Source organism: Meles meles, chromosome 15 (genome assembly GCF_922984935.1).
Source record: "Meles meles chromosome 15, mMelMel3.1 paternal haplotype, whole genome shotgun sequence".
Lineage (NCBI taxonomy): Eukaryota > Metazoa > Chordata > Mammalia > Carnivora > Mustelidae > Meles > Meles meles.
Genome location: NC_060080.1, coordinates 44,053,388 through 44,076,447, shown reverse-complemented (window position 1 = coordinate 44,076,447; position 23,060 = coordinate 44,053,388). Strand labels below are relative to the sequence as shown.

General features: G+C 36.6%; 1 pseudogene; it reads right to left on the bottom strand.

The window, feature by feature from the left end:
- Window positions 1–5,231: 5,231 nt before the first annotated feature.
- On the bottom strand, window positions 5,232–5,812 carry LOC123925531 (annotated as a pseudogene).
- Window positions 5,813–23,060: the final 17,248 nt, after the last annotated feature.

Here is a 23,060-nt window from a genome sequence, read left to right as displayed (position 1 = left end):
CAATTCTTATTGATTAACTCCCCTGCTTAACTCCTTCAAACTATCCTCATAACATTTAAAATAAAAATCCTTTGGCATGATATTATAGTATTCTTCAGATATGTGTTTCTCTCAGCTATGCAGCTCTCAGTAATCTCTCTTCTAAGATTACTGTATATACTTCTGCCACGTTTGACAAGTTTAAGTTCCTGAAAACACCATATACTCTCTCCCACTCTTTTTGGAGGAGAAATTTTGGTACTGGCTTCTTAAGAACGGTTTCTCTGGTCAAGAGCCACACTTATTCTGACTCCCATGTATATCTGGGAGTCCTGTCTTGGTTCTTTTTCAAGCTACTTAAACATATGGAAGAATAACATGTGAAAAAATCTATTTGTTCATAAACAGATATATGATACATGTAGCTGAGGTACAGTGAGCAAGGGGAAGACAAGTATAAAAAGGGCCCAACTGGTAGGGAAAAAAAAAAAAAAAATATATATATATATATATATATATGTATGTATGTATTTATAAGATGTCTGAAGAACTTTCAAAGTGGCATGGGACTATTTGGAAGGTTTATGTGTGGCATATTAATGTATCCCCCAAATTAGGCCTGTATCTAACATATAGTATAATTCGGTATGTTTGAATTAAATAATTTGACCAATTATTCCCTAGTTGAATATATGTCATATTCAAATACTCTATCAGATACTGATAAAGACATAAGAATGAGTGAAGTACTGACTTTGTCCTTAAGGTCCTTGCACTCTACTAGTTAGATTGTAAATAAACATAAATATATGTTATATAAGTTCAAATGCAAAGGTGAAATAAATGAAAAAGTCCATGGCTTCTATTTTTTGAGGTTTTTAATTCCAGTTAGCTAATGTACAATGTTATATTAGTTTCAGGTGTACAATATAGTGATTCAATACTTCCATACAACCCCAGTGCTCATCACAAGTGCCCTCTTCCAACCCCATCACCTATTTCACCCACCCCCCCACCTACCTCCCCTCTGGTAACCATCAACTTGTTCTCTGTGGTTAAGAGTCTGTTTCTTGGTTTGCCTCGCTGTCCCTCTTTTTTGCCCTTTGCTCATTTGTTTTGTTTCTTAAATTCCACATATGAGCAAATCATATGGTATTTTTCTTTCTCTGATTTGTTTCACCTAGCATTATACTCTAGCTCCATCCATGCTGCAAATAGCAAGATTTCATTCTTTTTATGGCTGAATAATATTCCAGTGTGCGTGTGTGTGTGTGTGTGTGTGCGTGTGCATGTGTGTGCATACACACCACATCTTTATCCATTCATCAGTCGACAGATACTTGGGCTGTTTCCCTATTTTGGCTATTGTAAATAATGTTGCAATAAACATAGGGGATGCATGCATCCCTTTGAATTAGTGTTTTTGTATTTTTGGGTAAATATCCTGCAGTGTGATTGCTGGATTGTACGGTAGTTCTAGTTTTAACTTTTGGAGGAGGCTTCATACTGTTTCCCACATTGGCTGCACTAGTTTGCATTCCCACCAACAGTGCAAGAGGGTTCCTTTATCTCCACAGAATCAAAAAGGCCAAGGCTTAAAAAAAAAAATACTTATATTCTAATGAAAGAGATTTAAAAAGTGGTTAAGCAGGTGCAATTTTAAAATATCTTATTTTGAAAAAAAATCTCATATCTACAAATATTTTTTTTTAAATATGATCTTCTGAAAAAATTTCACCTAAGTTCACTAATTGTTAATATTTTGGCATATTTTTGTTCTTTTTATAGTTCTTATTATTTTACTGAACTTTTGAGACTAAGTTGTTGCACTCATTGTACCACTTCATATGTACCTAAGCAAGTATATATTAAAAACAGGACATATTCCTACATGAATATAGCACAAGCATTACAGTTAGAAAATTTAGCATTAATATAATACTACTATCTAATACATAGTCTATTTTCATCTTTCAAATATTATTCCAGTTTTGTCTTTAATAGGATTTTTTTTCTGTACAGAAACCAATCAAGAACCAGACATTTCATTTAGTTTTCACCTTTTTTTTTATCACCTCTTTTAATTTGGGACGGTTCTCAGCATTTCTCTTATTTTTAATAGATCATAATTTTTTTAACAGTATAGGCTTATGTATGTTCGTGACTATACATGCGTGTATGTGAGTAGGACTGCTGCATCATGATTATACTCAAGTTATACATTATTGGCAAAATTATCACACTCTGACAGGTGACATTTTATACAAGTTTTTGAGATATAGGAAACATTTTATACAGAGAGACGAAATGTGGCAAAGAAGACAGAACTAGAAACTGAATTGAAGATTCTTAGTCTTTTTTTTTTTTTTAAATATTTTTTATTTATTTGACAGAGAGAAATCACAACTAGGCAGAGAGGCAGGCAGAGAGAGAGGAGGAAGCAGTCTCCCTGCAGAGCAGAGAGCCTGATGTGGGGCTCAATCCCAGGACTCTGGGATCATGACCCGAGCTGAAGGCAGAGGCTTTAACCCACTGAGCCACCCAGGCGCCCCGAAGATTCTTAGTCTTAATGCAAGGCTTTTACCACTAACTATAGATGCTATGGATGACTGAAAGCCTGAGAATTTTTTTGATCAACATAAAATTATCAAAAATTAGATATATTGAATAGAAGGTTTGAATTATGCTTTCAAAAGATACATTGTGGTATAATATAACCAGAACTGGTTGTCTAAAGAAAACATGCAACACTAGTCCCTAGTTAACTGCAGATGTTAGGAATCTCTAATTAGAAATTCAATTCTAGGGGCACGTGGGTGGCTCAGTCAGTTAAGCCTCTGCCTTCAGCTCAGGTCATGATCCCAGGGTCCTGGGATCGAGCCCTGGATCAGGATCTCAGTTTAGTGGGGAGTCTTCTCCCTCTGCCTTTGGTCCTCCCCTCCTCTGCTCGTGCTTTCTCTCTGGCTCTCTCTCTCTCAAATAAATAAAATCTTAAAAAAAAAAATTCAATTTTAATCTTTAAGTGTTTATGCTTTTTGATAGGAAAAAATGGAGAACTTTTGTTTGGGGGGCAAAAAGCCCACATCCAGCATTAAAGCAGGCCTCGATAAGCTAACATCTGCAAATTCAGAACATTTTAAATGAGGTGAATATAGTACCTTTACTGGATATTATAGAATCACAGAGGCATAAAACAGTCACATTCCTGCAGACTGTCCCCTTATGTGGTAGATACAGTGTACCCAGACAGAAGACTTGCCCAAATTTACAAAGCTGCAAAGTGGTGTAGACTAATCACTTTCCTAAGATTCTCAATTCATTGTCCTACTGACAGACTCCTAGAATATGCTTACAGAAATGACAGAATTTCAACTTCATCGATAGTGTCTTGCTGTTGACTATCTCCTTTGTAGATGAGGCCTTTCACAGTTGGGCCCCAGTCTCCCAGTGGTATTTTTGTAATAGAATGCGGGTATGCCAGAAAACATTCTCAACCACTTAATCAGACTTACTTTTAGTCTCATTTAATTTGACCTTCAAGCATTTACTTACGAAAGTGCATGAGGTTTCTTTTCAGATTAATGCCAACTTTCAATTGCCACAGACCACAAGAAAAATCATTTTTTATGTGATTCCCCAAAAATGAATTCAACAATACTTTTATCAGCCATGTTTTTAATCCATTAGCAATATTGACTTTGCCATGAAATGAGAGTAATTCAATTTTAGATTATATTATAAAGCTGATATTATTATAGCTTTGCCTGCTAGTTTTACAGTAGTTAAGGCTATGTCAGGGTTTTCATGCTGAAGCTTTATATTTCAAAGTTTTATAATCAGACATTAAAGAGGAAAAAAAAATGCCAAATGGCTTTTGAGACTGCATTGGTGCCTGTGAGAAATCCATGTAAGGCTTTTTATTCAAAGAGATTCACATCGATGGGCAAGTCCCTCTGCTTAATTACTTTCAAGATTAGATTGGTTATGGGTGCCACCAACACATTTTCCTAATGCTACAGTGGGGCCCATTTCTGGTTTGTTCATCCTCAGTATTGGTATGGAGCTCTATGTGGTACTATAAACAGAAGATAAAAGATACAATACAAGTCACCCAGTCTCTTACTACCTGTCTTACTATGTGCAGGTTACTTAATATTGTTGAGGCTCAAGTTATTTAAAATCAAGAATGAAGAAAAATTTATCCTGTTTCTGAAAGCAAGGGACTGGAGCTTTTGTAATCCTTTCCAATACTCATATCTGAATTTATGTTAAAATGAGGAAGCAGCTAACATAACAGATCCTTAGGAGTAGGAAAGTGGTTGCTACCTCTATCTTAAACTTGAAAAATATTAGAAAAAGATCATTCCCCAAAGTAACCAATAAAAGATAGGATACTTACTTAAAATAGTTAATGTTTGATTAATTATATTATTTTATTTTTATTAATTTTATTATTTGTACTTAACTAATTAATTCTTAATTAATAAAAGACTTAAATATATTTATTTAAGTCATCTCCCCAACAAATTGCAAATGAACATTGCTAGCTATTAACTTGGCATGACTATTCTGAAGACAGATCTATATTCAACACACTTGATGGGCCATATATAGGAAATGGCCTTAAATGAAGTTACTGTTCACTGATGGAAAGCTCCCTGAAGTCAGAAAGAATAGTGAACTAAGAAGAGAATGGACAGCAGTGTTGATTAAGTTGAAACTTCCTGCATAACTCTATTCAGGATCACTAGTCTTCATTTATATTTAGTTTGACAAGCCTCTTACGGCATGGCGATGTTTAGAAATCTCGCTTTGCTTAAATAAATAAGATGGCCTTCATGTCTCCTGGAAATGCATGACTTTTCAGCTGAGGAAGCTATGTAAATTCTTAGTAACAGTAGCATGAAGTTACATAATTCATATACATCATCTAAGTTAATAATAACAATAATCTCATGAGGGAGTTATCTTCATTTCGCCAAGAAATGGAGGCTCAGATATGAGAAATAACTTCATCAAGGTCATCTGTGAGTTGCAAATTCAGTATTAGTATCTGTCTTTCATAAAGCCTGCATTCTTCTTTTTTTTCCCACCTTTTTTGGTTATAAATGCTTTGTCTTTTTTTAACATAAAGGAACTTGGTGATGGATATATAACCATTTGATATTTCTCTAAGAGTTTAAGTTCAGGCTTTCTTATAAAATGTGAACAAAGACCTACACATGTACATGTAACTGTTACCAAAACTAAGTTTAGTCACTAAAAGAAGATTCACTTTCTAAATATTCTCTTGTATTTTTTTCACCTTTGCTATTAGGCACTGGAGCATCTGGCCCCTCAAGAAGGTGTGGGTCCTTCCAATATCATTTTTTGCAATCTTATTGCCATCACTGGAATACGCACGTGAGCCATTTTGAGGTATCTGGCATATCTTGGGTCCTTGGCTACACTAAAGCTATTTTCTGATGTTACTTCACTTTCCTGTGGTCCAGATTCTTATATAGTGTTCTGCTGTGATTCTTCTGCGGTGGTTTCAATGTGATTGATTCATTTGTGATATGTCACTTACAGGAAATACTTTAAATGTGACATCATCTAAATCTGGGATAGATGACAATTTTGCAACTCAAATACTGGGGGTTGTTTCAATTTGTTAGATATGAACAGAAAGTCCTGCCAGTTTCTCATTAAAAACCACAGAAAAGTGTTTGAGAAACTGTACAGTGTGCACCCAAACTGGGTTAGAAAATGCTACTGGTCTTTCCTGTTGAACAGCTGACACTTTGGTCAGGTCTCTGCCCGACCTCATGAGAAGAAGCCCATCCTCATCCATCTCCTTGGGCGGGAGACCCAGGGTTCACCTATATACCCCTCACGGATGGGATCACCCAAAGCCTACATTCTTAAATTCTACTTTATATAATGTCTCATAATTTCCTAGGAGGACAGAACAACAGATGAACCTCCCAGTGAAGATGAGGGAAACACTATGAAAATGGAATCTCTTAACACTCAACGTTCCTTAAGTGAGACCAATTGGTACAATCTAATCAGTCTCTGAACCTTACAGTTTCTACTTCCAAATATCTATCATCTTTCTGTTCCCAGAAATCCTATATTTGTCCAGACCATTCTCTTGTTTTATAGAAATCACTGAATAGTCTCAGAGAAACTATTCATGCTTCACTTGCCCCCCTACAGGCAACCCAGTTTCAGAGACCAGGATATATACACTGAGTTGTTTAAGTAACAAAAAACTGACTGAAAGTCCCCACAACACCATGGTTGGCTGATTCCTAGTTTCTTTTAATGGAGAACACTAAATAAAAGCACCTGCTCAGAATAGGAGAACCCTTTGGGAAATACTCAGTTAAATTTTCAGTGACATCAGCAGTTACTCTCCGCTCTATTAGCACCCAAAATTTTGCCTTCCCTTAAATTCCTCAAACAGGTTATGCTTCTTCCTGCCTTAGGACCACGAAACATGCTTTTCTGTTTTCATTGTTTTTATATACAAGGCTCCCATGTGTAGCTAATTCCTACTCCTCTTTCAGACTTCCGCTCAAATACTATTTTCTTTAGTATGCCTCTCCTGCTATGACAGACTTAGCAAGGTTTTCCTATTGATAATCCCAGAGCATTTTATACTTGGCAACAATCACCATATAATCATAATTGCAATTCATTCTTTCACTCACTCACAAAATATTTTTGAACACTAATTATGTGCCAGGAACTATTCCAAATGTTTTCTTTAATGTATGGGAGGGGAAAGACAATAAATAAAATTATGTATGTGGATATATGCACACATATTTACACATATATGTTACATGTATATGTATTTACATATTTCTATAAAATACATTTAATGAGAAAAAGTACAGCTGGTTCTGTATCAGTGATGCGTAATTACATAAGAGACATGGACACAGTCTGCAGAATAAAATGGCAAGCGGTGGTAAAGGTAGACCTCATTTAAAGACTAAGAATTTAGCTTGAAGAAGGTGAAGATATGAGATGTAATATCTTTGGAAAGAGCAGCCCAGGTGAAGGAAAATACTTGAGGACTTTCTGTTAGGTGTGAACATGATTACCATGTTTTAAGGACAGTATGGAACCCTGTTGAGGGAACGGAGTGAACAATCCACAAGAGAAATAAAAGTAGTAATGGAGGACAAGAACAAGTAGGGCCTTACGGTACTTCTGTTTTTATTGAATAAAAAGAGGGACCATTAGCAAAGTTTAAAAAGAACATCTACGCAATCTTGTGTTTAAATAAATCCTTTTTGTAGCTGTTGTAAAAGACTATAGGAAGTCAAGGATGGGAACAGGGCAACATGATATGAGGCTATTGTAATAATCCGGATGAGAGATTATATGATGACTAGGACCACAGTGGTTGCAGTAGAGGTAGAGGGAAATGAACAGATATGAAACTATATTGAAAACACAATCAAGGGGCGCCTGGGTGGCTCAGTGGGTTAAAGCCTCTGCCTTTGGCTCAGGTCATGATCCCAGGGTCCTGGGATCAAGCCCCACATGGGGCTCTCTGCTCAGCGGGAAGCCTGCTTCCCTTCCTCTCTCTCTCTGCCTGCCTCTCTGCCTACTTGTGATCTCTGTCAAATAAATAAAATCTTAAAAAAACACACACACAATCAACTAGATTTTTAGATTTTTTTTAATATCAGATATAAGATATTAAAAAAAAGCAGAATACTTAAGGATGATCCCAGGTGTTAACTGACCTGAGCAACTGATGAATTTCCTAAAAAAAATTATGAAAAACTGTGGGTGTGAGGCAGGAGTCTGTTCAGGAGATCACTGAAAAGCATATTGCTAAGGAACATTTACACTGGGGAATTTTTTGGTTTTCAAAAAACACACAAATGTATTATATATGGCTAAAATATAGATGAAATTATACTTCTCATGTAAAGCTACTAAACATGTCCCCTGACAGTGGCACAGTTATGGTTCAACTGACGAACCATGTAAAAGGTAGAATGAAAAGTGGTAGGAATTGAAAATATTTGATCAACAAATGAATCGATAAAACATGTAAGGATGGGAACGGTATATTCCAGTATGTGTATTTGCCATTGTAAGCTTATAAAGAGTGATGCAGGCATAATCCCTGGGGATACATTTTTAATGGTAGAATTTGTGATGTCAGAATAGATACAATACAGATACATATCTTCTCCACCTATAATTAAGATCATCAGTAAACTTCTGGAACAAAAGTAGTAGAATAACAGGTCCACTACAAAACAGGCAAAATGCAAGTCTTCTGTTTCCTTTTATTTTTGTTGTTTTGTTTTTGTTGGATAATCTATTTCTTTTTAGCTTTCCATGTAATAAATATTATTATTTTCTTCAATTTTCAGACTGGGTGCTTTGGGACCAGAAAATCAAGCAAATCCCCAGTTCGTACAACTAGAAATTGGTAGAGCTATAGGTCGCATGTAAATTTGACCTATGCTCTTGACCACTAGGAAATAAGACCTTTTATCAGAGACCTCAAAACATAATGGAGCTTTGCAACCTCAGATTTTGGTAAATTCTCTAGTTGTAATCAAATCCCATTTTCTTCTGTTGAGAAACAGCTCTCCTAGCTGAAGTATCTTTTTTCCCTTTCAGAACACTTAAATTGTGGCCAATTACAACCCCACCTCCTGAATCCTTTCTAGCTTTCAGTATTTTCCCTCTCTGATTTCCTCTAACATTTACAGTGTAACATTTACAATAAGCCATTTAACTCTAAATTATTGACTATTCTGTACTGCATATTACCAGTTTTAGATTATTTCTTTCACACACTGGCACTAACTCAGAGCTTAATATATTGACTACTGATTGAATAACTCTGAAGTAGGATAAAATTAAGAAAAATTTAAAACAGTAAATAATTATAGAATTTTTTCAATGCAGGATTCCTCTCTACCTACCACTCAGTCCAAAGGCAAGCCATCTCCTAATTTAAATCAAAAAGAATCATACTAATGAGGGCCTGGGCTAAATATTCCATTGGAGAAGCAGCCACATACAACTTTTATGAGATTATTTCATGGGTCTTTTTCTAATTTGAGCTTTCGTTATGACAAATCCAGAAATTAAGGGATACCAGAAATCTCAACAGATTTCAATATCCACTTGAATTCAGATTTTCAGATGACATTTTTCACTAGAACCTTTCCAAATTTAACAGACAGATAAGCAATCTTTGTCAGGAAGAAACCTTGGAATGATAATTAGGAATGATGCTAAGTATTAACTCTGCCTGTGTATTATTGACAGACTCAGGTATGAAGACTTGTGCCCAACTATGAAGACGGTAAAATAATTTTTTTTTTTTAAATATCACTCTAGGGCTTCAGTCTCTATCTCCTATTCAGATCCTCTCCCATGGATAAATGGTGATCTATAAATATGTAGTTCCATTTAGGGCTGAATATGACATACAAGTACATTTTCTATTTCATTGTTTTCTTAAGTAACAAAATTCTTACATTTTAATAATTTTTATGCATCATATATTTCTGTGTAAAATTACATGAACATAATTAAGCAGACATAGTTTCCAATCAAGAGAAAAGCTATAACTTTATGTACAGACTATAGTTGGTCAATATAAATGGATGATTACTCAGTCGTAGTGTTCATGGTGAGTAAATGTGGTAGCTTCTTTGAACCATACAACCCTTTCTTGATATTCTTTGATTTGGTGTTCAGAGTATAAATAATAATAAAAATAATGCAAGAGTTTAATGGAAAGGAGCCTCATTATCTAAAAAACACTGAAGCTTCTCAGTTATCCAGTTACTTAGCACACTCTAAAATTTCAAGATCATAGAATGCATGAGACAAAAATTTGATGTTAGGGTGGGAGAAGGTCTAAAGAAACTGTGTCTAGAGTTAGATGTCCTTGGACTTAGGCTGAGAGATGGGTCAGCTGAATGGCTCCTGGAAGTCACTGTGAGAATAAGGATTGGGAAACCTGATAAAAGATGTAGAAAGGACATCATATTCAAACATTCTTAGTTTTCAGTTATTCAGAGAGTTGGTCCTGTGCTTCGGGCTCTTGTGTGTTCAAGTTTAGCCTCTGCACTATGTTTACCATTATGTCATGGCTCCAGAAATAGTGGTCCTGCCCAAAACACAGAATGGCAGCTCCAATTACTGCTGCAACTTACAGATGCCTGCACCATATGCTACCATTCTGTAGATCTTCCAGATATAAGCAGGGATGCCATTTTTCAAGGAAGAAAGGGGGTAAATTATTAGGTAAATTGATCAGAATTAATATTAGCCTGATTAAGTCTGAACTTAATCTACTTTTGACATTCTCATTTTAGTTCTTTTCAAAATCCAATTAACTTATACAGCTGATTAGCATTTGCTAGTTCTGATTTTAGAGCCTGCAAATTTCTCTCACCATTGCCTTCTTTTTCATTTTCATGACTTTAATCCAAATATTACTAAGAGATTTGACAAAGTGTTTGAACATTAGCCAGTTTAGAGGCTGAAAATTGCATGTAGAGATATCATTAGTTATGTTTTCAGAAGCCAAAAATGACATCCCTAAAACAGACAAGCAGGAGGAGCGGTAGATGCAAAAAGAGGTGCCAAACCAGTAGAAATAGCATACTTATCACATCTGAATGCTTCCCTCTTTATTTTCTGATAATAAGCAAAGAAACAACCAATAGTACAGGATAATTGTGCACCTCTCTGGAGAGAACCAAGAAAATAGACCTTTCCATATATTAGGAAATTGACCTTATTTTTTGAAGGCCCTTAAAAGACTAAGTGATCTTTTTATCTCACACCCCAAACCAGTGTGAAGCTCATAGTATCTATAAGAACAAACGAAAGAATAAATGACATTCCATGTACTTCCTATGAAGCTACTATGAGAGCATGAAATTCTTTTTAAAAATTACATAAAATGGTTTCCAGTTTCAGGTTAAATCCATAGCCTAAAATTCTTTTTCTAGTAGGATGACAGATGGAAGACCCTGAACCAAATTCCAAACTGAAACAACTAGACAAGTAAGGAAACTGCACAGCTCCCAAATTTAGTGAAATTAGTAACTCTTTGGGTTAGTGAAAGACAGCTCTCAGCCTAGGAGTTTATTTGGAGACCCTGAGTTTATGCTTTCTGAAGTGCATGAGGCATGAGGAACAAGAGATACATCCTAGAATTTGTCAAAGTGGAGACACTAAGGAAGACTCCAGAAGAAAAAAATAAAAACTTAAGGATCCAAAGAATATATTCTTCTTCCAAGAAAGCATGCTGTTCTCGACCCATACACTCAGTGGAAGGGAAAAGTAATTTCCACTGAGAATTCCTACTCACAAGACGATCTACATCCTTCCTACTTTGTTGCCTAAAAAAAAATGGTTATTTCAGAATTTTTCCTTGACACAAAGTACAAATTAGTATAAGTAGAAAGGAAAGAAGAAAAATAGTTTATACATACTGTCACAAGGCCACAAAATCTGTGGTGAACCTGGTACTCAATTGGTTTGTCCTGTTCTAATTGTATCAGCTCACATGGCCCTGGAACACTGGAGGACTGACCAAGTCACAGTTGACTGGATCAATGCCAGGCATTGGACTCCACTGAGTTTGTAATTGGAATACCTAGATACTCTAGGTATCTTTATAGACACTTCAAGTGGAAGATCATATAGAACTGAAATCTGAGATGGTGAATAGATGCACAGAAGAAATGTTGGGAGGTACATATGGAAAAAAATGCCTACATGAGGAAAAAGAAGAAGAGCTACAGGTGAATTTTCATCTGTTACTTTTGTTTTTTCAGGTTTATTGAGGTTCAATTCACTTCCTACATTTAGTTCCTCAAGAGAAACTCCCATCCTTCAAGCAAATTCCCCATTACTAATTAAATCAAGTTTGACTGGTTTTCTGACCCTTGAAACTAAATGATCCCAGTTATAATAGGACCTTAATATTAAGTAAGGTCAGGCCTCTTACTTTATAGATGGAGAAACTGAGATCTAACGAGGTAAAGGAAATCTTTAAGGCTAATACAGTGAACTACTCGTAACTGAGCTCTAGGACTGCCACACCCAAAATGTTTTATCTATACTCTCTGACACTACCTCCTTGCTTTGGTTATTTAACAAATCGAGAGAACTTGTTCTTCCATTCTTATTCTACCATTAGTAAAGATATAAAGAGTTCACCTTCTAATCAATATTGAATAAACTACTCATTTATGCAATCAGCAGAGGCTGCTTGAGGAATGCATCTTCCATTGCAGATGTGTAAAGAATGCACAAGGCAGAATATTAAACACTTCAGCAAGTACTACTTGTAATACAGGGATTAAGAGTATGCTCTTGGTCAATGAACAATAACTTCATTATAGCCCATCTATGGTTATGTGAATGTATCTCAATGAATCCACTCATTGCACCCATCCTCACAATGGTTAGTGTAATGGCTTGCAACAACTGGCAAGAAAATAGAATGTTATCTGCTGAAAAAAAAAAAGACAAAAAAATAAAGATAGTGTTTATCAGCTGTAGCTCATTTGTTTTCCATGAGAGGATGAGAACAAAGAATCACTGACTTCAGAGAACCCAGTGGCATAGGAAATGAAATGATTACTACTTCACACAAAGAATTACCTACCCTCAACTTCATTAATTGGAGGTACTTATTTAATTCATCAGTTTAATGAATTTAAATGAAATATGTTGTGTAACAGGTAATTCTTTTCTGAACTGACCAAATATTACTGCAGTAGAAATAAAATCTAGAGAATAAAAACATTAAGACTTAACTTTTCTTCTACCTAAATCTGGCAGAAAGATCCTTACACGTGTTTTCGGTTTAATGCCACATTAATTGACCCCATATTCCATACCACACAATGTTTGAGAGGCTTGGGAAATACCAGTAAACTAAAACAGACAAAAATTCTTACTCTCATGGAGCTTAAACTAAGCAGTTTATGTCTTCAATTCGCTCAACACCTACATTGGCTTCCCATCACATCTAAAATAATGTCCAAACTCCTTACCATGGTTCATAAAGTCTGAAATCTGATCCTTGTCTATAGTTTGTTTACTGAACGCACTCAATAGCACTGCCCTTGGTGTTCCTGAGATGAGCTGAGCCTTCCTCATTTCCTTTGTATTTAACTTCCCTGTGCCAGAAGGTTCCTAGCTCATATCAATGAAAGACTAACTCTTCCTGGTTTTAAAGGTCTCAGGATAAGTGACACTGCTTTAAAGACAACTTTTCTAGGAGTGTCTGGGTGACTCAATTGGGTAAGCGGCCCACTCTTGGTTTGGCTCAGGTCATAATCTCAGTGTTGTAAGATCAAGCCCCACATCTAGCCCTATATCGAGCCCTGAAGCAAGCTCTGCACTCATCATGGAGTCTGCTTGAGAGTCTCTTCCTCTGTCTCTCCCCTGCTCTCACTCTCTCCATAAAATAAAATGAATAAATCTTTAAAGAACTTTTCTAATCACATCATTAGAACAACAAAAACAACAAAAACCCATCTACTCCAAGTCTTTCTATCATGGCATGATTTTTTTTTTGCCCCAAAACAACCAAAATTATTTTATTTGCTGAATTATTTGCATGTTTAGCCTATCTCTTCTCTCTTCATAGATTGTAAATTTTGTAAGAGTTCTTTTGTTCTTATTGAGTCTTATTTCTAGCCCCTAAAATCGTGTTTGGAATTTATTAAGCTGTCATAAAATACATTGTAGAAGGTATAAATAAGTAAATGAGTGAATTCCTATTTATTTATGCTTTTCTTAGTGTAAAAAATTAAACCAATTTTGTGAGGGAATTTAATTACTCATAAAATAGTAATGCATTGTGAAAGTATTGCAAGACAGGAATATACTTAATTTCTCTAATTGAAAGACTGATGAAGAGGTGAAAGTAAGAAAAAGGCTCATTTCTGAGGGGTTTGAGGTCACCTAATCTTTTCCCTTTTTTAAGCTTATAAACTGTATGATTATTAGAATTATGGACACACATATAATAGATTTTCTTTGCGTGTGGGTATTTTGAGATATATTTAAATCAGGATTATAAATCACACAGGGAAATGATTTATGTAAATTGAGAATTCATTAGCATGTATTGAATTATTTTCCCTACAATTCAAGCAAATGGAATAAGTCAAAGGGATCAAGTTGGTGAAAGAAAGAAAAGAAAAGAAAAGAAAGGAAAGGAAAGGAAAAGAAAAGAGCAATTTGCTAATAATCTCATTACCATGTTGACAAATGACCAGAAATGGTAAGTCCCAGGCTGCAGAAATCTGTTACCTTCATTGTAATTCAAAGTGCACATAAGAGACCAGTCTTTCTTTGTTTGCAATAAATAGCTGACTTTACAGCTGAGCTTACAGGTGTCTTGCTGGTGACATTGGGCAAAATGCATTTGATCAACATAAAAACAATTTCCATTAACTACTGTAAAAGTCCAATTGTCATTTAATTATTCTAGTTATTGGAAATGTCAAGTAACTTGATGGAAATGAGAGGCAAGTATGATAGTAAAGAATGAAACTAGCTTCAATCCAGATTCTGCCACTTAGTGGCCTTTAGAGATCTTTTAGTTTATCTAAACTCTTAGATGCTTGGTCTTTTTTCTCGTATGAAAAGAAATAAATAATTCCCATGTGACATGGCTATAATGAAACACAAGATAATGCACAGAGTATGTCTGATACATTATAACGCCGAATAAATAATATTTTTATTCCTCCTCCAAATGTATCCACCTTTGAGGAGCATGGTAGACCTTTAAACTTTGTCTCTTTCACATACATTCCAACTTCCTTACTTGCTTTGAAATGTTTGTCATACACATGAAAAAATGCTCCATTATCACTTGGCATCAGGGAAATACAAATCAAAACCATAAAGAATAGCATTGAAGACCATAGGGGAAGGGCAGGAAAACTGAATGGGAAGAAATCAGAGAGGGAGACAAAGAGACAAACCATGAGAGACTCTGGACCCCAGGAAACAAACTCAGGGTTACAGAAGGGAGGTGGGTGGGAGAATGGGGTAGCCAAGTGATGGGTATTAAGGAGGACACATGTGGTGATGAGCACAGGGTGTTACACACAGCTAATGAATTATTGGACACAACATCAAAAACTAATGATGTACTACTATATGTTGTTAACTGAACATCATAATAATAATAATAATAAAACACACAATGAGATACCACCTCACAATGGCCAGAATAGTTAAAATTAATAAGACAGAAAATAACAAATGTTAGCAAGGATGCCGAGAAAGGGGTACCCTCTTACAGTGTTGGTGGAAATGTAAGCTGGTGCAGCCACTCTGGAAAATGTTATGTAGGTTCCTCAAGAAGTTAAAATAGAGGGGAGCCTGGGGGTGGCTCAGTGGGTTAGAGCCTCTGCCTTCGGCTCAGGTCATGATCCCAGGGTTCTGGGATCAAGCCCCACATGGGGCTCTCTGCTCTGCAGGGAGCCTGCTTCCACCTCTCTCTCTGCCTGCTTCTTGGCCTACTTGTGATCTCTGTCAAATAAATGAATAAAATATTAAAAAGAAAAAAATAAGTTAAAATAGAGCTACTCTACTACCCAGCAACTGCATTACTAGGCATTTATCCCAAAGATACAGACATAGGGTTCTGAAGAAGCACCTGCATCCCAATGTTTATAGCAGCAATGCCCACAGAAGCCAAACTGTGGAAAGAGCCAAGATGGGTCCATCTACAGATGAATAGATAAAGATGTGGTATATATATATATATATACACACACACACACACACACACACACACAATGGACAATTAATTACACAGCATTCAGAAAGGATGGATACTTATCATTTACATTGACATGGATAGAACTGGTGGGTATTATGCTGAGCAAAATAAGCCAATCAGAGAAAGACAATTATCATATGATTTCACTCATATGTGGAATATAAGAAACAGGGCAGAGGACTGTAAGGGACGGAGGGACAAATGAATGGGAAGTCATCAGAGAGGGAGAAAAACCATGAGACTCTTAACTATAGGACACAAACTGAGGGTTGCTGGAGGGGGAGGAATTGCATGATGGGCATTAAGGAGGGCGTGTGATGTGATGAGCACTGGGTGTTATACAAATCACACAAATAATTATAAATTATTGAACACTACACTACACTTGAAATTAATGATGTACTGTAAGTTGGCTAATTGAATTTACAAAATGTTTGTCATAAATTCATTTTTAACCAGTTAATTCTGCTGGTCAAAGAGGATCTAGATTCTCTCCTTTGCATATAACATTAGTTCACATTCTTTACAATATTTGAGCCTTTCATGCTGTGACTCTACCATTTATTTTCAGGCTCACATCATTATGAGTTTCACATCATTATCAGTCTTCAAGGTTTATGGTTTCCCTTTTTCGAATCTGACCTTCACAGGCACATTTCCTATTTTCTTTTAGTCGCCCATTTCATTGTTCACCTTCTACACGTTAGTTTCCCACAATGAATCAGAAATAAAAATTTTAAAGTTAGAGTTCAAATCTCTCTGACCTACAGTCATAGGGACAATGAAACCCACTGTTTGATGCAACACTCTTCAGCTTGTAATATATCTGTGGTATAAAAAGAAGAAATTTTTCTCTCTGTTACTGTTATTTGCCTCATTAACACATTTATAGATGTATTCTGAAGGGTGGGTTTATTCTCAATTTCTTTTCTCTGATCAATATTTTAAAAAAAATTTTATGGTAAAATAGAATAGAATTGGAAGTGGAGTTAATAAATCTGAATTTGGAAATAGTACCTGTAATTTATAGTTTATGTTGAGTTGGGCATGCTGACTTTTTTATACCAGTTTCATAATTTATAAACTAAAACTAGTATAACAAATAAAAAGGAGTGCATAAGTGGATAAAAAAGCACTTGTGTCAGTATCTTTTCCAATTAAGCAACTGATATATCATTCTTCAATTTTTGCATATCAGAGATTAAATTTATCCTAGATGTATTATTATTTTTTTCCCATTTTATTTATTTTTTCAGTGTAACAGTATTCATTCTTTTTGCACAATACCCAGTGCTCCATGCAAAACGTGCCCTCCCCATTACCCACCACCTGTTCCCCCAACCTCCCACCCCTGACCCTTCAAAACCCTCAGGTTGTTTTTCAGAGTCCATAGTCTCTTATGGTTCGCCTCCCCTTCCAAATTTTTTTTTTTAATAAACATATAATGTATTTTTATCCCCAGGGGTACAGGTCTGTGAATCGCCAGGTTTACACACTTCACAGCACTCACGATAGCACTTACCCTCCCCAATGTCCATAGCCCCCTCCCCCTCTCCCAATCCCACCTCTCCCCAGCAACCCCCAGTTTGTTTTGTGAGATTAAGAGTCATTTATGGTTTGTCTCCCTCCCAATCCCATCTGGTTTCATTTATTCTTCTCCTATCCCCCTACCCCCCCATGTTGCTTCTCCATGTCCTCATATCAGGGAGATCATATGATAGTTGTCTTTCTCCGATTGACTTATTTCACTAAGCATGAAACGCTCTAGCTCCATCCACGTCGTCGCAAATGGCATGATTTCATTTCTTTTGATGGCTGCATAGTATTCCATTGTGTATATATACCACCTCTTCTTTATCCATTCATCTGTTGATGGACATCTAGGTTCTTTCCATAGTTTGGCTATTATAGACATTGCTGCTATAAACATTCGGGTACACGTGCCCCTTCGGATCACTATGTTTGTATCTTTAGGGTAAATACCCAGTAGTGCAATTGCTGGGTCATAGGGTAGTTCTATTTTCAACATTTTGAGGAACCTCCATGCTGTTTTCCAGAGTGGTTGCACCAGCTTGCATTCCCACCAACAGTGGAGGAGGGTTCCCCTTTCTCCGCATCCTCGCCAGCATCTGTCATTTCCTGACTTGTTAATTTTAGCCATCCTGACTGGTGTGAGGTGATATCTCATTGTGGTTTTGATTTGTATTTCCCTGATGCCGAGTGACGTGGAGCACTTTTTCATGTGTCTGTTGGCCATCTGGATGTCTTCTTTGCAGAAATGTCTTTTCATGTCCTCTGCCCATTTCTTGATTGGATTGTTTGTTCTTTGGGTGTTGAGTTTGCTAAGTTCCTTATAGATTTTGGATACTAGCCCTTTATCTGATATGTCGTTTGCAAATATCTTCTCCCATTCTGTCAGTTGTCTTTTGGTTTTGTGAACTGTTTCCTTTGCTGTGCAAAAGCTTTTGATCTTGATGAAATCCCAATAGTTCATTTTTGCCCTTGCTTCCCTTGCCTTTGCCATTGTTCCTAGGAAGATGTTGCTATGGCTGAGGTCGAAGAGGTTGCTGCCTGCATTCTCCTCAAGGATTTTGATGGATTCCTTTCTCACATTGAGGTCCTTCATCCATTTGGAGTCTATTTTCATGTGTGGTGTAAGGAAGTGGTCCAATTTCATTTTTCTGCATGTGGCTGTCCAATTTTCCCAGCACCATTTATTGAAGAGGCTGTCTTTTTTCCATTGGACATTCTTTCCTGCTTTGTCGAAGATTAGTTGACCATAGAGTTGAAGGTCGATTTCTGGGCTCTCTATTCTGTTCCACTGATCTATGTGTCTGTTTTTGTTAGATGTATTATTATTCTTCTATTTTTATACCTGGCTTTATTTAAGTCTACATTACATATACCAATATAACAAATAATCTCTTTTCCTCTTTTATAAACTTGACATTGGCATGATACTTTTCTCTTTAAGTCATCCATTACTTTTTCTTCATTGGGCAAGTCTTTCCTGTGAGTCAGCAAGTTTTCAGGTGGGCTATGGATTGACTGGAAAAATTTTCCTACATCAGCATATGTACTACATAATTATATTAGATTCTCAATGTATTTTGCCAAAATAAGCATACATTATGCTAATGTTGTCACTGTAAATAATATGATATCAAGGGGCAGTGGAATGCACAGGGCATTGCAGGATAGTTAGCTCAAGAAATTCCTAAATGAATGGCTAGTGTGCATTTGTCAAAGGGCTTTTCTAGATCTGATATAAACAATTATTACTGCACAGCAACCACTGATATTGCCTTGCTCTTTATAAAGACTTTATAAAATAGGTTTTTAGTACCTCCACTTAAGTAAATATTTTATAAGCTTCAGAATCTTCTATTTCTTTAAGCATTATCAATGAGGTCGAACTCATGGTCATTACCTGAGTATCTCTTCTGCCTCCCACCTTTCAAAATCCTGGAAACTATCTTCCCAAAAGTCAGGATTAAGGCCTGAGCAATTCTCTTCTCACATTTCTTCCTTTATTCATGAATAAGTGAATTTATTTATTCTTTAGATTAAGCCAGAAACGAAATAAAAGCAGTGCTTTTCAATTTCTTGATCATAAGCCACACACAGACAAAAAAATTTTCCCTCTGTAACATGGAAAAAAATTATACACATACCCTGAAATTAAAATTTAATAAAATTATACTTAATAGTTTATGTTATCATCTTTACTCTATTTATAAATTTAATTTTTTAAACGATGATTGCAATCCACTAAGTTGGTTTTATAATGTACTAATGAGTGACAACAAGTACTCTGAAAAATACCAAAGTAAAACAGATCAAAACAGTGAGGTCCTGGTTTTGCTGGTGAGTTGCAGTCTGCTGGTGTTACAAAGTGACCATTTACAATGTCTGCCATGTAATCATGCCAAAAAGGTAGGGGGAAAAGGAGAGGTACTTGATGGATGTAGCTCAAAGCTAAGATTCAGAAGAGCCCTTTTTTTTGGCCCAGTAGGCACTCACCTTAAGGTAGTGAGCAGCATGGGGTCAAGACGATTTTCAGGTTTCTAAGTTCTAGGCGTACTTCTAAGATAAACAGTTTCTATTGTGAGAAAAAAAAAAGGAATGGAATTAATTATTCATAGGCTATTTATTACTAATCTCTAATACCAACACCTAGGTAACAGCAATTACTGATTGTGAGGTGCTCTACATAATATTCAGTTGTATTTAATTCATTTAACTCTCATAAATATCTTATGAGATAGGTACAGTTATTATCCCTAGTTTACAGATCAGGAAAATTAAGCCCAAAGCAGTTAAGTAACTTGCCCAAGTTACAGAGCTAATAAGTGTCAGGAATTTTAGTCATTATATGGAACATAACCATAAGTATCTTGTAGGCAAAGCTGAATTAATGATTAATAAAAAGAATAATACATTGTTCATTGTCAGTGGATCATATCCTTCCAAGATGCTTCTTTTGTACAGAACATGGTGTGTCTGTATGGAAAAGTTGCACCAATTTCTTATGGTACTTAATTCTGCAAGCCCTCTACAACGAGAATCAATCAGGAATACTAATGATTAATCCAAAGAAAAATTTCAAGGAAATATCAACACAGAAATATGTTCAGGTAATGATTTTGAAGTGAAAAGGAGGAGCATACAAAACTTTTCTTCAATATGGAATAACCAATGGAGACAAGATACTCCTGACATTATCAGTAAGAAATAGCGATTCAGTAGCAGAAAAGACAAAATTGAAAGAGGGTATTTCTGCACTGAAGTCTTATAAATAAAACAATATTATATATGTACATAAAGTGTAAAATTATTTTTATATGGGTTTCTCCCTAACTGTTCATCATGGTATTTTTTCAGGTTGTAGTCTCCCAAGAATACATCAATTTTGCTTTTAGGGTGATGGACAGAAGTTCAAAATCTTTCAGCCTCTTCACTGTTCAGCATCTTAAGAGAGTTCTTTCTTTAGCAGTAACAATTGACTGACCACTTGCAAGTGATGATATAGTTTCTGACAAGAGCAGAGACCAAAGCTCCTACCTCACTCTCAGGATTGCCTCTGGCATAGGAACTGCAGCCATTAGAGGTCTGTCATCCATAAATGCATAATGGACAATAACAACATACCCAAAGGGACTTTAAGCCAGAAAAAGAAAAAAAAAAAAAAAAGGTGAACACTTTGATCATGTGCTCCCAGAAAACTAAAACTTCTGGAGGAGAAAGATGATGATAAGATTAAAATGGTTATAATGATAGTGGTAATGGTGACAGTAATCAATCCTTTATGAGTGTGACTAAAGAAAAAGAGTAGAAGAGAGTAGGCTGAAGGCAGGGCATTCCAAGATGACAGGGTAGGAAGACCCTGAACTCACCACCTACCACAGACACATCAAACATACAGCCATATATGGAAAAATTCCTTGTGAAAAAGAACTGAAAACTAGCTGAATTGTTCCTCCACAACAAAGAGTGAAAGGACAGGATGGACAGGACAGCAGGAGATACCACCTAGAGAAAAAAATTAAAATCCTGGCATGGTGATCAAAATAAGGAAGGATCTTACACGTCTGTATATCCTCCCAGAGAAGAGAGGGGTTTGTGCCCCATATAAGGCAGCCCAACCTTTGTGACCCACACCAGAGAAATGAGTTTCCAATGCTTTAGAAAACCAACAGGACTGGCCAAGATACCAAAGGGCTATAGGGAACTGAGTCCTTTCAAAGGACTTGTGAATAGTCTCACCCACCCCAGGACCCAGTGCAAGAGCACCAGTTTGGAAAGCACCTAGACTATATGTGAAAAAGATGAATCTACTTATCTTAAATCATATCCTGAGGGGACAGGGAATAGTTAAGACATTGTCTAGAGATGAAGGCATCAAGGACCATTGTTTTTGTACACTCCCTCTATCCTTCCAGGGTATATTGGAACATATGTACATGGTACTCTTCTACTCCCTTGCTAAGGCTGGCAGAGGCAAGTAGTCATGGCATTTTCCTGCTGTCTTGCTGAAACTGGTGGCCTGTGGCATTACACCACACCTGCACTACCTTATTGGGCAAAAGAGTACAAAAAGTCATAGCATCCCCTTGCTGCCTAGATGCACCTGATGGGTGCACTACAAAGTAGGTACTTATCCACTGCCTCACTGAAGGCTGAGGGCATACATGGGCAAGCTATTCTTCTGTTCCCTTGCTAAAGCTGGCAGCGCTTCCTGCACTCCACAGCTTCATCATGAAATCCAGCAGACACACACAGTCAAGGCACGTTCTTGCTGCCTTGCTAAAGACAGCAGGTATGCCTTGCCTCCTTTGCTCTGCAGCTACATTGCTAATGCTGACAGTATGTGCAGTTCACAGAAGTGATGCTCCTTGATCACCTGGCCCAGGAAGACATGGGGACTTGAGTTCCTGGGCTCCACAGGACTGAGACAATGAGAAAGTTCCTAGTTGGTTACTACCCAGAGGACACTGTACAGACAACAGATTGAAACACACCTCCAGTCTTCCTGTGAAAAAGGCCTAGTTACTTGTTCTTCAGATTCACCAGAGGGACAGGCTTCAGATTTGCCACATATCTAGAGATTGTGAAGCAGTTCCCAAGGAACAAAAGCAGAGAACACTATCCTTGTGCTCTCCTCTGGCCTCATCATAGCTCAACAGGACCCCCCAGAAATGAGCTTATACAACCTTCTGGAGCCCCCTGAAACTGCTACCCATGGGATACCAGCAGATCTGATCTGGAGGACAGAAGGGTTTATGACTGCAGCTCCATGGGACTATACAGACTTGTATACTTTAAAAGCTGCTGCCTGAGGACTTGGCTTCCAATTAGCTTGAAAGTAGGTGCTAAATGAAATCCCTCACTTTAGACCACTGACAGAACTTATCATATCTGCAACAGAGACCTATCAACAACAAATTGAGCTGCTTGGATAACCATAAAGATTGAGAGACAACTAAGAACTAGGGCAAAGTTAAAAAATAAGGTTCATACCTACACAAAACCACTCCTTTAAGACTGACAGAGGTAGCTCTTTAGTCTAATACACAGAAAAACAAACATAGAGTTAATCAAAATGAGGAAACATAGGGATATGCTCCAAACAAAGGAACAAGATAAAACCTCAGAAAAAGATCTTAATAAAATGTAGATAAGTAATCTACCTGATAAATAATTTGAAGGACTGGAAATAAAGATTCTCACCAAAGTAGGAAGAAGACTGGATGAACACACTGAGAACTTA